The 17,585-nt window shown below is 37.2% G+C and overlaps 1 long non-coding RNA gene across 1 annotated transcript; it reads left to right on the top strand.

The window, feature by feature from the left end:
* The first annotated feature begins 7,796 nt into the window (after positions 1 to 7,796).
* Positions 7,797 to 9,206, top strand: LOC139726707 (uncharacterized). The gene is made up of 3 exons (XR_011710716.1): positions 7,797 to 7,830; positions 8,504 to 8,607; positions 8,991 to 9,206. It is a non-coding gene; the product is annotated as an uncharacterized lncRNA (long non-coding RNA).
* The last annotated feature ends 8,379 nt before the right edge of the window (positions 9,207 to 17,585 follow it).

Raw genomic sequence — 17,585 nt, 5'->3', positions numbered from 1 at the left:
AGTGTACATCGTTAAAGTATATATAGTGAAAAGGATGCATTAGGTAGAATAACCAAGAACATCATTGCATACTTTGCAAGGTTGACAGAAAAAATGTAGTTTGGCAAAGAGTGGTCCATTGGAAGCAGGGCTTGTAAAACGTGGATCACTCAATATGTGATATACAGTAATATATAACTAAATCGTCAAAATATTCATGTACTGCTGAAATATAGCTGTAAATGTAGAGCAGGAAACAACAACAAAATCATCATTGTAAACAGTAACTATTTTAAAGTACAAGCATGACAAAAGAATGTACGGTTGCATGTGATCCTATGGCCCCATGTGATGCGAGACCGTTCAGAATATGGACCCCCATTGGACACGTTGTGAGCGATAGCAGTTGCTCTGACAGTGGCGTATTTTAGAGTAATAATGGTTTTATCGATCACCCCCGGAGCGGGATGCAGATAAGATGATGAGCCAGGATGGTGTGTCAATTATCTTGGAGCGTTGCTCTATTTACGGGCGGTCGGGTTTGGGCCGAAGCGACAACTGCCGAAACTCGATCACCAACTTTGCCCCCCCCCCCCTCTTTTCACCTATATACCCCCATCTCTGGCAAAGGAAAACTAGGCATGTAAAAAATTTGATTACCACCACGTATGTTCTCCCTTTTCTACTGAATAATCGCGAACTAACTCAATAACGTATAGTGTAGGGATATTGGAATTCTTTAATCCACCGATCGCGACAGCAAATTACACGGTTGTTTCGACACCGCCCCAAGAAATAGAGCAGCACATACAAAAATATTGACCGACAGATGATTCAGATGTTTGCCTAAGCCTTTACGATAAAAATCGGAGCCACTAACGTTGCTTTCTTTTCACGAACACAGACGTAAAGGGGTCGGGAAAACAGACAAATATAGTAATGAGTTTTGAAAAACACGGAAGGGCAAGGTGCATATATAAATAGAAAACGAGGAAAGGTCACTAGGAAGAAATATAAGGACGTGTGTGAAGTATGTCAACATCATGCGATGAAATATAGTGAGAAGGAGATGCAGGAAGGTGTGCAACACGACGTATAGAGAATGACAACTATAACGTAAGAGAAAATCTGGCGTATGGAGTATTGTGTTACATTAATCTTTTGCGAGTTTGAGCTGTATCATTTATGATTTTTGTATTATGCTTTTATGACGTGGTCTCATCGTGCTTATCAAAATTATACGAAACTTTTTCTTTCTTCTCAAGCTGAATGACAGAAATGTATGAATATCATTGCAAAATGTAGGCCTTAGCTTATAATTGTAGCGTTGTTTGAGACTCGTGTCAAAAGCTTAGAATTATGTTGAACGAGTAGCATATAAAAATGTACGCTTGCCTTGTTCATTTGTCCACAATGTAAAATGCCAAAGGAGACTGTCATAAAGATCGCTCTTACTACTACTAGTTTTAAGATACTCTCGCACTTAAAAGACGAAACGTGTCTTGATTGTCTCAGTTTCGATTCGAGGAGGGTGTAGTTACAGGCTTTGGTCAACAATCAAAATCACATACGGCGACAAATTGGTACGCTCGTCATTGCTCGTAATTATTCTGTCCACAGTAGAAGCCCTCGTCAGGTGAACGTATGTACTGTATTCTATAGCACGTACGTGCATGACGTATTAGATATAGATGAAGAGATAAGATAGATTTGAATATGGCGTATACATTGTGAGTGCGTGCGTGCGCGCGCGTGTGTGTGTTATACACTCACTATGCATGTGTATGTTATTTTGTACAGTGTTGTGTATAATGCAGTTTGTCTTTGCATAATTATTGTTTTGTTTTTGTTTCTGTGAAAGTGAATTTTGTGAAATGAAATTGAACGAAATTCGAATAAAGAATCCAAAAAAAAAATTACCCCCCCCAAAAAAAAAAAAACCAAAAACATTATCATAAAGTGTAAACGTATATTATTCGATATCATTGATATAAATCCCTATACCGTCAGGAATGGATCTGAAATCAGAAAAATATGCTTCATAATCATTTCAGATTAGTTTCCCAACTTCTGTAATAATCATGATGAGTTTCGGCTTACAATGTCTGCTCTTTAGGAACATCTTTATACACAACAACAACAACAAAGAAACTAAAAAACGTATTTAATTGTATAGTGCCATAACATGACTGTATACGTATGGCAGTACTTACAGATGAATGCCAGCATTGATAATTCAGACTGAGAGCTAAAATGCTGGGGGCTGTAAGCCGCTCCTTGGCCTAGGTCAGTGACAGCAGTGCCCTATGCTCCACAACGCACAACAAGCTGCACACCTTTCTCATCCGAAACGCGATACACGATACCCGATAGCGATGAATCGATTGCTCCAATCCACCCAGTCTCGATATTGACGCCTGCAGAAAATTGATCATTGACATGCAGCCATCAGTCTTGCCTGCAGTTTAGTGATCCCATTGACGAAGGCATGGGTCCAGTCAGTGGTCAAGCTAATTACGGGCACCTCATCGGCTTTCACGCTGCTTCCTCCCTCTGCTAACTGGCCACTGGGGATTATTAGCCGTTTGCGAAATTTTGAGACTGTGTAGAACAACCTGATGTGAACTTTATTTTTGGAATGGATAGAGAATGCACACAAAAAGGCCCATCAGGCCACTAATATTAGGCATTATGTGTTTGTGTCTTGTTGGGGAGTGAGGAAACAGATCAAGAGTAGTCATTGGTAGAAATTGTGATATCATTCTCAGAAGTCAATACTTGCAGCGTATGTATTTGCTGCTGTGACGATTATTATTCCGAAATTTCTACCGTATTTCAATTTTTTTTCTGTTTGGGGATTACTCTCGTGACTACAACGTTCAGTACTTGTGCTTAATATGTTTTCACAAAGCGGAAACATTTGGATCATGAAATATTATGCAAATTGTACAATAGAGCCTACCATGCAGTTTACCCCCCCCCCCGAAAAAAACAACAACAAACAAACAAAATCATACGCGGGAGAAATAATTTAGCTCTATTTTGACGATTCATTCATCTGCTCAAAGCCACTACGTATCAATCGTTCTACGTTATAACACACACAGGTAGGCCTACCGTACATAACGTAGGACTAATTCATCTTTCGACTCCTTCGTCATTGCTCCTGTATACCTGTCCATGTAATGCTCATCACAGATTTTCTGTATGCTATATGGAAGAGTTCCCAGTGTGCAATGTATAGACCTACCACGTCTCACGCCTACGGCGTGAGTCTCTCTCCCCAGCAACCCATCTCACGTTCACCCGCTTAGCAACCATTTTCTCACACCGCCCATGCCGCAAGTATAAAACATTGGATGAGAGGCCCACTTACGCTGAACTGAGTGAGGTAAACTTTTTCTTTGTTCTTACATGGCTGTTTATTACAGCTATTTTCCTTTCTAAATTAATAATCCAAAGAGGTCTCTAAAACGTCTATACCATCACGTCATGTCAGTCAGGCATGCATTCTAGGCTCATTCACCTTAAACCAAAATTTGGACAAAAAAAAAGCTCAAAGTGATGTCTTGCAGGACCATCTTTTAAAACGAATCTGAGAATTGTGCGAGTAAAATCGCATTATAAGTGTGGGTCAAACTGCACAATTTCTAGTCCCGAAATTAAAAAGCTGCATGGGGGAGGGGGGGGGGGGAGACATCCGCTCCACCCTGCCCCTTCGGTTGCTTCGCTATAATCGCAGTTTCTCATTCTCGGCCAGTGGAGAAACTTGAGTTGAGTTGAGAAAATAATCTGTGCATGTATAGCTTTTGTATACACCTTGCTGTGGGCAGGCATAATTATACTCTTTTCCATCACCTAGGGATATTCCCTCCTACCTAGGGATATTCCCTCCTACCTACGTATCCACCTATTCATCACTTCCGTACCATTGTAGTGCCATCAAGGAATTGCATTTGGTAACTAAACGCTGCAACAGACTGCCCAAGGGAATGGGTGATGGCACAAAAGGAGCTTTAGCCTCAAGTCCGCCAATTACTCTTTTTGTGATACACGCGCGCGTGTTCGCGTCTTCTAAGAGAATTCGCTCTCTGTGAATTCTATCCCTGGCTGAGCTACAGAGGGATTGAAAAGACTTTATTTGGATTTTTTTTGTTTGTTGTTGTTGTTGTATTTCTTCTGTTGATCATTTTGAGAGGGAAGGGAAGTGGGAGAAGAATGAAACGCCACCTGTCGGTGTGAATGATTGACACAAATGGAATGCTTGCAGAGAAAAATTTGTGATAAGTTCGGCACGTTTACTTTATTCCTTTGCGCTACAGTATATACTCTGCAAGTAGGCCTACATAGATTATCCTCCAAGAAATAGATGCACAGTGGTGTCAAATTCATACGCACATAGAGACAGGAGTATACAGAAAGATAGGCAAATGAGTAAAACGACAGAATACATTTGACATTGTAATGACGAACAAAGATAATAGCTAGATTATATAGATAAATGTGCAGATAAAATAATGATTGTGCAGGTAAGTAATTATGTAACAATAATTTGATCTCTATTTGTATTCATAAATATTATATACTACATAGAAATATATAGATTATATTTATATATATATATATATATATATATATATATATATATATATATAAGATATGACGAAGGAGAAGATGGTTTGAAAAATTGGTCTCCGCTGGGAAACGAACCCGGGTCTTTGTCATAACAATTTTCAGCTAAAACATGTAATATCTGGAGAAAAAATATAGAGTTGGTAGAGATGACTAAAGAGAGATATTTTGTTTATCTATATATTTATCTTTTTTTATTATATATATTTATTTAATGGAAATTAAAACAAAGTTGAAGTTGAAGTTGAAGTTGAGACAATGAGTATATTTGTGTGAACATTATATATTGTTCTTGAGAAATGGAGATGGCTATCAAATCTGACAACTCGTGCAGTTACAATCTGACGCTATCGTACTGTATCTACGTGAGAGTACTTGTACTGAATCATCTATAAAAAAAGTGTTGCAGTTCGTTATTCCGAATGTTCGTAATTCCGAAGATTCGTCAGTACACACTTTTTTTCTTCTTTTTTGGATTAACGTACCTTCGGCATAACGAACCTGTTTTTCATTTTCGGACTATACAAACCTCAGGAATAACGCCACGAAATGTAATGTTCGAATTAACAAACCCTCTTGGATTTTCGGATTGGCGAACATCTCGTCGGTGTTTTCACGAAGTGGCACGACCGGCCAAAATCGAGTAAATTTTCGATTTTAAGATTTTTGCATATTATGATAGTAAATACCGAGATCTACAACCTGACAAATTTTTGAACCTCAATCTCAAATAATTACGTAATAATAACGACCGTGTCACTTCGTGAAAACTTCGACTGGTCGGTCTACGATTTTCACGAAGTGGCACGATCGCGGGTTGACGGTGCGTATACGCCGGACGTCATCATAAATCATTCATCTGCCAAACATCCTCGTACGCGCGCGTCTAAAATGGCTGCGCCCAGAGCAACGGAAGCTAGACAGATGAAATCGGTAAAGTTACATTTCGCTCTGTATTGACACTTTAATTGTTCATTTTTCACATTCTTGAATGTAGATTTACGAATGAGGAATTAGAATATCAAAACAGCGTAAATATGTATTCTTGCAGATCACATTGACTTCGTTTGGCGCTGTCCTAGGTTCGTTATCTACGTGTGCAGTCCCACATCTATCATTCGGTGTAAGTTGAGAATAGGCAGGGAAAGTGATTCGAACTAAAGTCAAATGAACACGTCTCACATTTGCATCGAATCTTAAACGCACTAACTGGTGATATATTGTGAAGTTTTATTGTTTCCTGTATTACGAGCTCAAATACGTAATGCAACGACCTACTTCCCAGGTGGCAGGTAGACTGATTTAACTCTCTTATCTTACTTGATTATGTCTGAATCTTCCAGGAATTTAGATCCATTTAAGGGAGTCTATATCTAGGCCTACAACTTCAACATCTAATTAAGATAGTTAACAGTGTTACAATGTTAATAGTGTTCTTGACCTGTCCAGGTTACCTGTCTAGGTTACTCTAAAAGTGATGTTATTTCACTGACTACCTTTGAATTCTCAATGAAAAAAAAAAAAAATGATTTTAGAGTTACTTCTGCTAAAAGTCTAACGTTAAATCAGGGAGGTCCTCTTCCCATCTCCCTGTCTAAATTCAGGCGTTACCAACAACAATGGAGACTTTGATAATGTTGTCGAGAATACCGTAACAGCAAATTTGATTTGGATAGACAACAAGCAAAATGCAACGTTTATGCTCAGCACCTGAATTCATAAATTGTTCTATCATGCTATATATGAGCCTAAAAGCCTCAATGTGGTCGTAATTGGCCTATACGTGGCAAGTACTTTTGCCTTAGTTTGCAATTTTTCGTTTTGTTTGTTTTGATTTTCTACAATCTATGGCTCTTTGAAACACTAGGGTTTTTTTTCGGGGGGGGGGGGGTGGAGGCTGGGGATTCGGAGCTGTTCAAATTGTAAAATTAAACCAAAGAGATGTTCATTGTTCATAAACTTCAGATTCTGGTAAGCCGGAGAATATAGACCTGAAAGGGATGGGGGGGGGGGGGCAGTGTGATGTTTTGCAAATCTGTGCATCAATTTTATGATCTTACAGAACTGGTAGTGATGGAGTTTCATGTGACTGACATCTTTCATTCATCTTCCATTACAAACAGATATTGAGGCCTTTGTGTGGACAACCCAACAACTTGCAGACTGGAATGAAATGAGTGCTGTCCTTCGATGATGGGCTACTTTACAGTATTGTACTCCATACCGCATTCCTGCAGATTTCTCCTATCATCTCAAGCTTGAACAAGACCTGTAAGTTACATTGCTATCTGTCAAGGATTTAGAGTAAATTAGACAGACCAGTGTGTAATAGACAGTGCAGGCACACTACTGGTAATGATAATATTACTAATATGATTTGCCACACTAATATGATTTGCCACATACTAAAATAATTGTTTTGATTACCTTTGAATTCTCCATGAAAAAAAAAAATGATTTTAGAGTTACTTCTGCTAAAAGTCTAACGTTAAATCAGGGAGGTCCTCTTCCCACCTCCCTGTCTAATTGAGGCGTTACCAACAACAATGAAGAGTTTGATAATGTTGTCAAGAATACCGTACCAGCAAATTTGATTTGGAATAATGGATAGACAACAAGAAAAAAAAAAAAAAAAAAACTCCTGGGCAACGTTTATGCTCAGCACATGAATTCATAAATTGTTCTATCATGCTATATTATGAGCCTAAAAGCCTCAATGTAGACGTAATTGGCGTATACGTGGCAAGTACTTTTGCCTTAGGTTGCGATTTTTCATTTTGTTTGTTTTGATTTTCTACAATCTATGGTTCTTTGAAACACAGAGGGGTTTTTTTTGGGGGGGGGATGGAGGCTAGGGATTCAGAGCTAGGCAAATTGTAAAATTAAACCAGAGAGACGTTCATAAACTTCAGATTCTGGTAAGCTGTAGAATATAGACCTGAAAGGGATGGGGGGGGGGGGGGCAGTGTGATGTTTTGCAAATCTGTGCATCAATGTTATGATCTTACAGAACTGGTAGTGATGGAGTTTCATGTGACTGACATCTTTTATTCATCTTCCATTACAAACAGATATTGAGGCATTTGTGTGGACGACCCAACAACTTGCAGACTGGAATGAAATGAGTGCTGTCCTTCGATGATGGGCTACTTTACAGTATTGTACTCCATACCACATTCTTGCAGATTTCTCCTATCATCTCAAGCTTGAACAAGAACCGTAAGTTACATTGCTATCTGTCAAGGACTTAGAGTAAATTAGACAGACCAGTGTGTAATAGACAGTGCAGGCACACTACTAGTAATAATAATATTCCTAATATGATTTGCCACATACTGAAATAATTGTTTTGTCTTACTCTTTCTTTAATTACAACTGTATTTGTAGTTTCATGAATGTGAAGCACTGACATAACATGGAATCCAACATTTTGACATCTAATTATCTGTAGTCATGTTGCATTTTGGTATAAAGGCAATGTTGTCCCTCAGTCTGATTTTGATGTGGTAGCAGTGTGCATTTCTTCAGTGTCATGTATCTTTCAGGACTGTTGTAACTGTAGTTTTTTATTGTTAGTTTGATTATTGTTGTGTTTTTATTTTTTTATTGGGGGGGGGGGGGCAAGGGAGATGAGGAAGAACAGTTACACACTCTGTACTGATATGAGATACCATCAACTTTGCAAAAGTCAATGGCACATACTGTATGACAAATTCTTGGCAGAGAAGATGAAAATGAACTGTCTCAATATACATTTATAGTTTTACTCATGTCAATGTGTTTTTTTCTTTGTTCACTCAGAAGTCAAATGTCTGAGACATTACTTACATGGAATTGACTGTGTCACTGATTTTCACTTGTGATGTCCTGCTTTCTTTATTCTTTACTTTAGTTCTGCTCCTGATTCTAGTCAACAATATGTTCATTCACCATTTCGTCTGGCGTAGCATCCTCTTCTTACTGCACTCAAAGGTTACATTGTGCACCATGCTAAAGGTGAGCAAGATCAATAAACAGCATAACACCTTTTCATGTAGTATTTGGTTTTATTTTGTCATAGACAATTACTAAGAAAATCCAGTGTCAATGGACAATTAGGTGTAATCCTACTACAGTCTTGTTATGCACATTATCACATTGATTTAAACTTTATGATAAAAAAAAAGATGTATTAACACTTTTGAGTAAAACATTACCAAAGTGTTGATATGAAAGGAACATTATCATACAATTATTTTCTTAGGGAAATCGGTGTAGTTTTAGAAATGTGTGAAATTAATTAAGAAGTTTATTATAACTGTTGTATCAAATGTCATCATTCTCCTCTGCAATGGAGAAGTAACATTGTCTGTGAAAAACAATTGTTCCTCTTTGCATAGGGAGAGAAGCAGATAACAACTGTCTACTGGAGAAAGCCAAGAGAAACCCGAAACAGCTACAAATGACTAGGGTGGCTGAGCTGAACATCTGCACTAAAATCCAAGCCATGGGATCATTGTGGAAGGAGATCATAGCAATATTTCACCACAATCACAGAGTTGCTCCACACAGCAGCATCAAACTTTTCACAAGAGTGTGTGCTCTATGAATGGACAGGCAGGTTCTAGCAGAACATTATTCGATGTTCTTTTTGATTTTCTATTTAATGACTTTGGGTTTGTATGTGTGCAGAAATGGGGGGGGGGGGTAGTGGTGTCATAAAGTAGGACATCATTTTTAATAATGATAATAATAATAATAATAATAATAATAATAATAATAATAATAATAGTAATAATAATAATGATAATAATCATCATCATAATCATAATCATAACAATAAAAATAGTAATAATTATAATAATCAACAGTGCTTTAATATATAGCATATGGAAACATTCTATATTATGCCATTTGTGCTCAAGGATAGAAATGATTGAACAAAAACATACAATTGCAATTACAATGATACCTTTTTTCACGTTTAGACTGTAATGGTAGAGACATTACAAGCAAATGTATGCCATTGTTTTTTTATTCAGGATAACAAATAAGTCACTACCTTTTGAATGAAGGTTTCTCTCTGGTGTATTTTCTATCTAAAGTAGTTCTTTCAAATAGTGTGGATTCAAAAGTTAATATCAACATTTTGATCTGTGTATGAATTTTGACTGGAAGCTAGTGCAAGCTTCTTAGCACTGGTGAAATTTTTGTTCATTTTTTTTTTAATTTGGACACTACTCTTGCAGCAGAGTTTGGAATAGCTTGTAATCTCTGTATCTGTTTGACTGACAATCCACAAAGTAATTAATGACAAGATCAACATGTCACATTAAGAAACCATGAAGTACTGTTGTGCGTTTATCAGTAAAGTCTCAAATTTTCAAAATATTGTATGTGAAAGAATCAAGGAGATATTAAGGGACATTAATCCTACATACTGTATCTCTCACTGTCACCTTATTCACTGACATTACTCTTGATAACCATCAATCCACGGGTCTCTCTATACTGCTTTGTCACAATGATGCCATCCTCAATTTCCACTGTATTATGCTTCCCCTCTCTGACTTTAAACAGTGCTTTTCACAACAAAACCATAGCAATGTCAAATACCATATTGATGTCTCTTCTTTTACTTTGTTTACGAACCAGCTCTCCCATCACACTATTCATTTTGTCTCCCTTAGCCCAGCCACCATTAGGCCAAACCCATAAACAATTTTCAGTATTTTTGAATTATGCCTACCCCAGCACCTGTGACACCCACAGCAGACATAAACTAAAGTCAGGACCAAGTCAAGTCAAGTTGTGCAAGTTAGAAAGGTATTAGTAGACTGCAAGAGGAATATAAAAAATCGGATGCTTACATTTCCTCTGCTTGCTCTCTCTCTGCAACTAAAAAATGCCTAATAAACTTTGACAGAAAATGTTTTCTTGGATGATAGATGTACTGCTATACATAGCCATATTATTGCAGTCTGTGTCCACATCAGAAATTATGGCCTAGACATCATTATCTATGTCTTCTTATATTGTATATCTTTGTGGGTTTTACTTTTGAAACAATAATGAGTAAATGCAGATCTGATAGCCACTTTTTACTGAGCTTAGATAAGGAACTTTGTATATGGTATCCTCTAGCAGTGAGAGAAAAGAAAGGGAAACATGAGGATTTTTATATCTTGCAAAATAACATGGTATGGTAATGAATAAAATTTCAGGCACATACTGTGCATAATATGAGTGCTTACAAACTTTTACAAAATGAGGGAAGATCAAGACTGTTTGCAGAAGATTTATAATACACTTTGTGAACTGTCACAGCAATTTAAACATCAATTAGATCAGTCACTGTCTACGAGATTGTATTACCTTTAAACTTCATTCAAGTTGGAATCTGCATTATATGAGTAGTATGATCCACGTATAGTTTATTGAAAAGCCATATTTAAAACTCGTGTACACACGTGGTAATAAATCTATGAATGAGAAAAGATACCCAAGTAAAGCTCATTTAGTTTTTATGTAATTTAAAAAGTTTTGTAAGGTGTCACGTGTAGGAAATAAATAGAGAGAGGGATTGTGTGTTTGTTTGTGTGTATGTGTGTGTTTGCGTGTGTGTGAGGGAGAGAGAGAGAAAGAAAGCGAAAGAAAGGGTGGAAAAGAGAGTGAAAGAGAGTATTACCAGCACAGAATTATTTTCTTTACAAGAATGACACATTCACAAAGCAATAGAGCAAACTGATTACATTTCATATTCGAAAACAACATAGCACGAGATACAGTAATCGTGGTAATGCTCCGAGGAAGAGAGTGAATCTTGAAAATTATGATTCGAAATAATGTGCAGAAAGACCGATGCAATGAGCTGAGAGCAATGATCAATGTGTAATATAATGAAGAACAACTCAATAATAATGCCTTTCTGCGAATGGATGAGAGATTTAGAAGGGGGAAAGAAAAAAAAAAGTATCAAACAAAATCTTGATACCCAATTCATATCACTAGTATACAAAGGAGCATCGCTAATGCGCGCGCTCGATTATGTGCGCGCGCGGCTATGAGAAATGATGAAGATAACCTAACGCGCAGCGCGTGCGCGCCGATGGTGTCACTTCGTGAAAAATGAAATCCGCACCATGCGCGAAGAATCGAAGCGGCACGGCCGACGGTGCCGGTTCGTGAAAATATTGGAAGCGTTGTTTACGTGTTTTTGTGTTTTCACGAACCGGCACGACGGACTTTGCCCTATATTTCAACGAAACTTTTGTTTTTCACGATGAACCAAGAACATGAAACACACGAACAACTCCTAATCTGTCGTGCAGTGTGATATTTAGGTAACTGGACGTGAAATATAGGCGCAATCATGGATTTTGCAAAGGCAAAAACTTCAAACGCGATTATCTCGAAACTTACTTTCGCGGCTCCGGGGCCGGCTGTGCCGGTTCGTGAAAACACCAGCGATCTGTAGGCATACATGCAGAAGTTGTGTGTATCGAAACAACGCATCTTCGGAATGACGAACCTTATTTAATTTTAGACATCAGCCTCAAAACAAAACAAAGAAAAAAACTACACAAACATTTTCCTTCCCTTGCGAAAGAGCTGATGAAAACTAAATTGGTCGCCTGCGAGTCAATACGGCTTGAACGCACTCATGCACACTAAAACAAGCAGCATCTATTTTATACAGACAGGTGTAATTTATGCGCGACAGACTTGGACTTGTTACTCGAGTCCACGCAGTTGCTTCACATGGCACGTCTTCAGGGCACATGCAGGCGTTAGTCGAGTAACATGCCATTTCCTGAAGGTTAAAGGAAGGATTTCCTCAAATATTGTGCATGGGTTCAATGAGTGTAAAAAACAAAACAAAACATTGCAAAACAGTGTATAGGTTTCAGGGATCTCTCAGAGCAATCGATTAAAAAAATAGTTAAGAGTTTTATTCATTCCATGTGCTGTCGTGTTTAGATGGGAACGCAATAAGGCAATTTTTTGCTGTACAAGAAGAAAGGACGATAAGAAGAAATTCAACAAAAATCATACTAGTATTTATTCTTACAAAAAGTACATGTAATTATTATGTAATCACGATATGGAAAACGCATTAGAAATTACGCCTTTTTGGTAAATACTGCGTCATGTGCTCTTTCACTGTCCCAGAATGTTTATGTGTGTGTGTGTGTGTGTGTGTGTGTGTGTCTGAGTGTGTGTGTAAAATTCCTTCCATAGTTTCTTGATTGGGAATTCTGGACCAAGTTAGTCTAATAAGAAAGAGTACACAATATAAGCACAACAGTGAAAACTTGACTAAAATTGAATAAAACAATCAGGGAAGTTTTGAAATTGTAAAACTTCGCTTAATTTTACAAAAAAACTTCTTCAGCAGTCAATATGAATACGCGAATGAGTGAGTTTGTTATCGCATCGTAACTTGGCATTAAGTTTGTCCACAAAATGTTGAAATTTTCAGTATTTTTTCTATTTTCGGTTGTTGTTCAATCGAAAACCTACCCCAGCCTCTCTATCTGACTGATCATCATTTTTTAAGTTAATCGGACAGGAAACATTATTTCTTGCACTCTTATAGCAGAAATATTGAATTTTTGTTAGTTTTAATGGTGAAATGGTTAAGGTAACGACATAATATCGTCAGCAGTTTTCTCATTCGCATTTCAATATCAATTGTTAAAGAATTTTATTCTCCTTTAATGTTGTTGTATTCAATGATGTGGGCTGTATGGTTTGCATCTAGAGAGGGCGGCACATGGATATAACCAAAGGAGTCATTCTGTGTCTTTGCTACTGCACAACGTTTGATGAAGAGTTAAAGGGAAATCCAGTCCAAATATACTACTCAAAAAAAGTTAAGGACCACTTTTTAAAACGTACACATTTGTACACATTTGTACCACTTCACAATGGGCCCACTTTTCAGGATATGCAATAATGCGAGAGACATCATGCAACAACTGAAACCACCCATGTGTGAAATTGTTACAGGGTGTTTGAGGAGATTCAAGACAGCCATATTCGGGTATTTCTAGAAATACAACACCCGGTTTGAAAATTGTATACACACATTAAAAAGTGGTCCTTAACTTTTTTTGAGTAGTGTATAACTTGGTCTGATAAGAAAGAGTAAAATATTACGACTTCAACGGTATGATTTCGATCGAAATCGGATGAAAAATAAGGAAGTTATGACATTTTGAAGTTTCGCTATTTTGGGGAAAATATTTCTTGAATAGTCAACATGAATATGCAAATGGCAACGTGAGCATGTCATTCCCTCACAACTTACCATATGGCTTTTCAATCAAACGCAATTATGCCCGAGGCTCAAATCTTCGTATATCTAACTGATCACTATTCTGAAGTTATTCAACCGGGAATAACATCATGCTTCAGATTTCAATGACAGAAACATTGAATTTTCGTAATTTTTTTGTACATGATCAATGGAAAATTATGAGGTATGACATGGATAATTCACTTATTTGCATATTCATATCCACTGTACAGGAATTGTTTTGCAGAAATTAGCAAACCTTCAAAATGTAATAACTTCCTTATTTTTCATTCGATTTCAGTCAAATTTTTACCGTTGAACTCGTAAGATTTTACTCTTTTTTATCAGACTAACTTATATTTGGACTGTATTTCCTCTCTAAAATTAATTACAAAGTTGATTTCGATCATATGGCAGCCTGTGTGTTTAAAAAGGAAATTTAAAATTGATTTTGATAAATCAGGGCCTCAAATAATTTGTATGCAATTAGTTGTGCAAAACACACACACACACACACACACACACACACACACACACACAAACACACACAGACACACCCAAACCATAAGACGTTAGGTTGTGTTTTTATGGTGCCTCACTTTAACATAGGTCAGTTTTTCAATGATGCATGGAGCGCAAGAATTTAAATGACTGTTTTGGCCAGAGAGTTTTCATGACATAGGGCCAATAATAGCATACTGCCCGCTATAAATAGATTCCATAAAGAAAGAGCGGTGTTCTTTTACCGCTGCATATTTACAAATATATATTGCATATAATAATTGCTTATTTGTTCCTTTTTTCACTGAATTGCAATTTCTTTGACAAATGTGTGTGGAGAACTGACATGCTTTGGTTTTGTTGTTTTGCTGCTGCTGATGCAATATCGGTCATGGCAGTCAATTTGCTGTTGTCTTGTTTTACTTGTAGTTTCTGATTTTGTTCTTAAGGCATCAAATCATTAATGCTCACTTTATAGATGTATGTTCATGTTTACACCTATGTTAACGAGTATCATGTTCTGTCACAGTGTTTGTGTTTGTGTCAACATCAAAATGTTTACATTTGTTTTACTGTAAACTACTAATTCCAAACTTAATTCAGTATGTTCTTTGTTCGAACATCTATCTTCCCTCTCCGGTCGTAAAATAGTAAAAGTAGTTAAAAAAATTTTTTGACACCTGGTCTCTGCAAAGGTAGCATGACATTTGCCACTGCACCATGTTTTAAAGTTCAGCCAGTGATAAAAGCAATAGGCCTATTAATGTTCATGATTACTCCACTTGTTGGCAAAACTTGTTTCATAATTATGAAGGGGCCTACCTCGTAAACGCACTGGCACCTTTGCACGAAACACTGTTCTGCATGGTCCTATAAGCTTTGGAATGATCTGCCAGCCGATGTTAAATCTGCCCCAAGTTTATCCTTTATTCAAGCAGAGACTTAACAAACGCCTGATCCTTGCATCCTTTGTTGATTGATGACATTGATTGACTTTTGCTTAATGAAAGTCAATAGTCAATGTGTATATAAGTATGTTGTAGGCCTACTCAGAAATGCTGCGACAGTTTATATATTTCAACTTTAGCCAATTGTGTAGCATTTCAGTAATGCCATAACTTGCACTGTCATCCGAATGTCCTATATCCTAATTCATAACTCTCTCCGTTTTACTTTCACTTATCTGCAATATTATCAAATCTGTGTTTTGGGGGACCTTGTTATAACATGCATAGGCCTTCATGTTTTTTTTTTTCTTTTGTTTTTTCTTGTCCCACACAACATTCTATGTATACATTAAAACCTCCTTCAATTTTGTGATTGATATAATTTGTATGCACATGTTCAAATAACATATATGTGTAATTGCTGATTATGTTAATGTTTAAATGAAAAATTGAACTAAATTGAAATAAATTTTATTCAATTTTATTGCAATGTCGATCCGACGTCTGCCATATGATCCTCACTCAGCGTCTGAATTAAGGCTATGTGCCGTACACTACTCATGGAGGATCACACACGTTTACATGGCGATTGTGAATTGTGCCGCGAAGGTACAAATATTTTAAGTGTCTGAGGGCAAAAACCCCTTTTTTTTCTGGCATGGGTGCTTCTGCTTCCATTACTTATTGGGCAGTTAAAAGACTAACAAACCACCAGTTATCTAATCTTCGGCATAACAGGCTCACTGCACTTCAACGCAACGACAAGCATCAAAATAATAGAAGAGGTAAGCCTATAAGTCCCATGCGTGTAATTCTGCGTTTGAATGATATTCTTCCTTTTGCTTTTTTGGCTGAGAACACTTTGATACTTGAATTAAAGTTGCATGATTAGAGCAAATGCAGTGTTTGCAGAAAAGCGGTTTGCGGTAACGCCATGAGTTTGTAGTCCTTGAAAAGACCGTTGTTTGGCGAAAGAAGACCCTCGAAAGAGTAATTTTAGAGTGACACAGGGAGAGTTGAAGGAAGGCCATCTGATTTCCCGGCAATTGTGCACTTGAGACCCTAACGTAAGTCCCTACGGTCTAGATCACAGAGGGGCCTAGTCTAGCTATGCCCCTAAGTTTAGACTAGAAAACTAGTCTAGATCTAAGTGTCAGTCAAAACAAGACTAGGAGAGTGGTGAGCTAGATTTTAGTAGAAGTGGAAGTTAAAGTTGCATTGCAGGCAATGGTGCTGCACGACTGGAGTTGGGAGGGTAGGAGACAGGATCGGGACTGTGGAAAAGAAGAATAAAGTGAGAATTGGGTAGAGGAGAAAAATGAATCAGAAATGAAGGAGGAGAGTTGAAAGGAAATAAGAAAAGTGATGAAGTTTTAAAATTCCGAATGAGATGATTGCAACTTTACAAGCAGTAATTTATCATAAAACAAAGCAAGAGAAAACAAAGCTGGTTAGGAATTAACCGGATTAGACCAATAAATCTGCCTCTTGTTTGGTGGCCTCTCAAAACCTGTTGAGGACAGGCTGATTTTACTACACATTGTGTATACACGTAATGCATTTTCCAGTAACGCCTGCCTAATTATACTCAGAACTAATCTTCAACAGGTTAACTGTATGGTCAATAATATGGTTGGCCAACTGTATTACCAACTGCACCAGTTTATGAGGCCACAGTCACAGAACAAAAGGCAGATTTATCAGTCTAGTAAGGGATGGAGAATCGAGTGCAGAATAAAAAAATATGTAAAAGTTAAAAGGGGATAAATGGATCCTATGATCCTTTGAAGGACTCCTGTAATATAGAGCTGATCGAAACATACTAGTACTGCATTTTTGTTTTAATATTTCACATCTTTTATATGAATTCAAACCACATGGGACTAAGGAAAGTGTTGATTTCAGCTTTGCTTGTAAAATGTAGTTTGATAACACACATGGTCCAGGTTGTTTACAGCAGGAAAAAAAAAATATTTTACTGTTTAAATGGTTTTCATGTTCTCAGAGCAACATTCATAACAGTGTTTTGTGCCGTGCAGCTGCGTACTGATCACGTCAGGCTGTTAATTGTTTGCATGCTGACTGACAACGTCAAATACAACCGTGTTTATCATAGCTAAAATCAACATTTCAGAATGCCAAACAAGTCCTTCAGAATTCATAACTGAACTTCATGCTACTCCAAATATGTCACGTTTATGTCATAAAAGGATGCTATGTCATTCTGTTTATGCTATTCTCCATTT

The sequence above is a fragment of the Diadema antillarum genome, unplaced genomic scaffold (genome assembly GCF_040938485.1).
Source record: "Diadema antillarum isolate AM-2024a unplaced genomic scaffold, OU_Dant_1.0 seq00000097_RagTag, whole genome shotgun sequence".
Classification (NCBI taxonomy): domain Eukaryota; kingdom Metazoa; phylum Echinodermata; class Echinoidea; order Diadematoida; family Diadematidae; genus Diadema; species Diadema antillarum.
The sequence above is the reverse complement of the archived record's forward strand: the minus strand, read 5'-3'. Positions and strand labels throughout refer to the sequence as shown.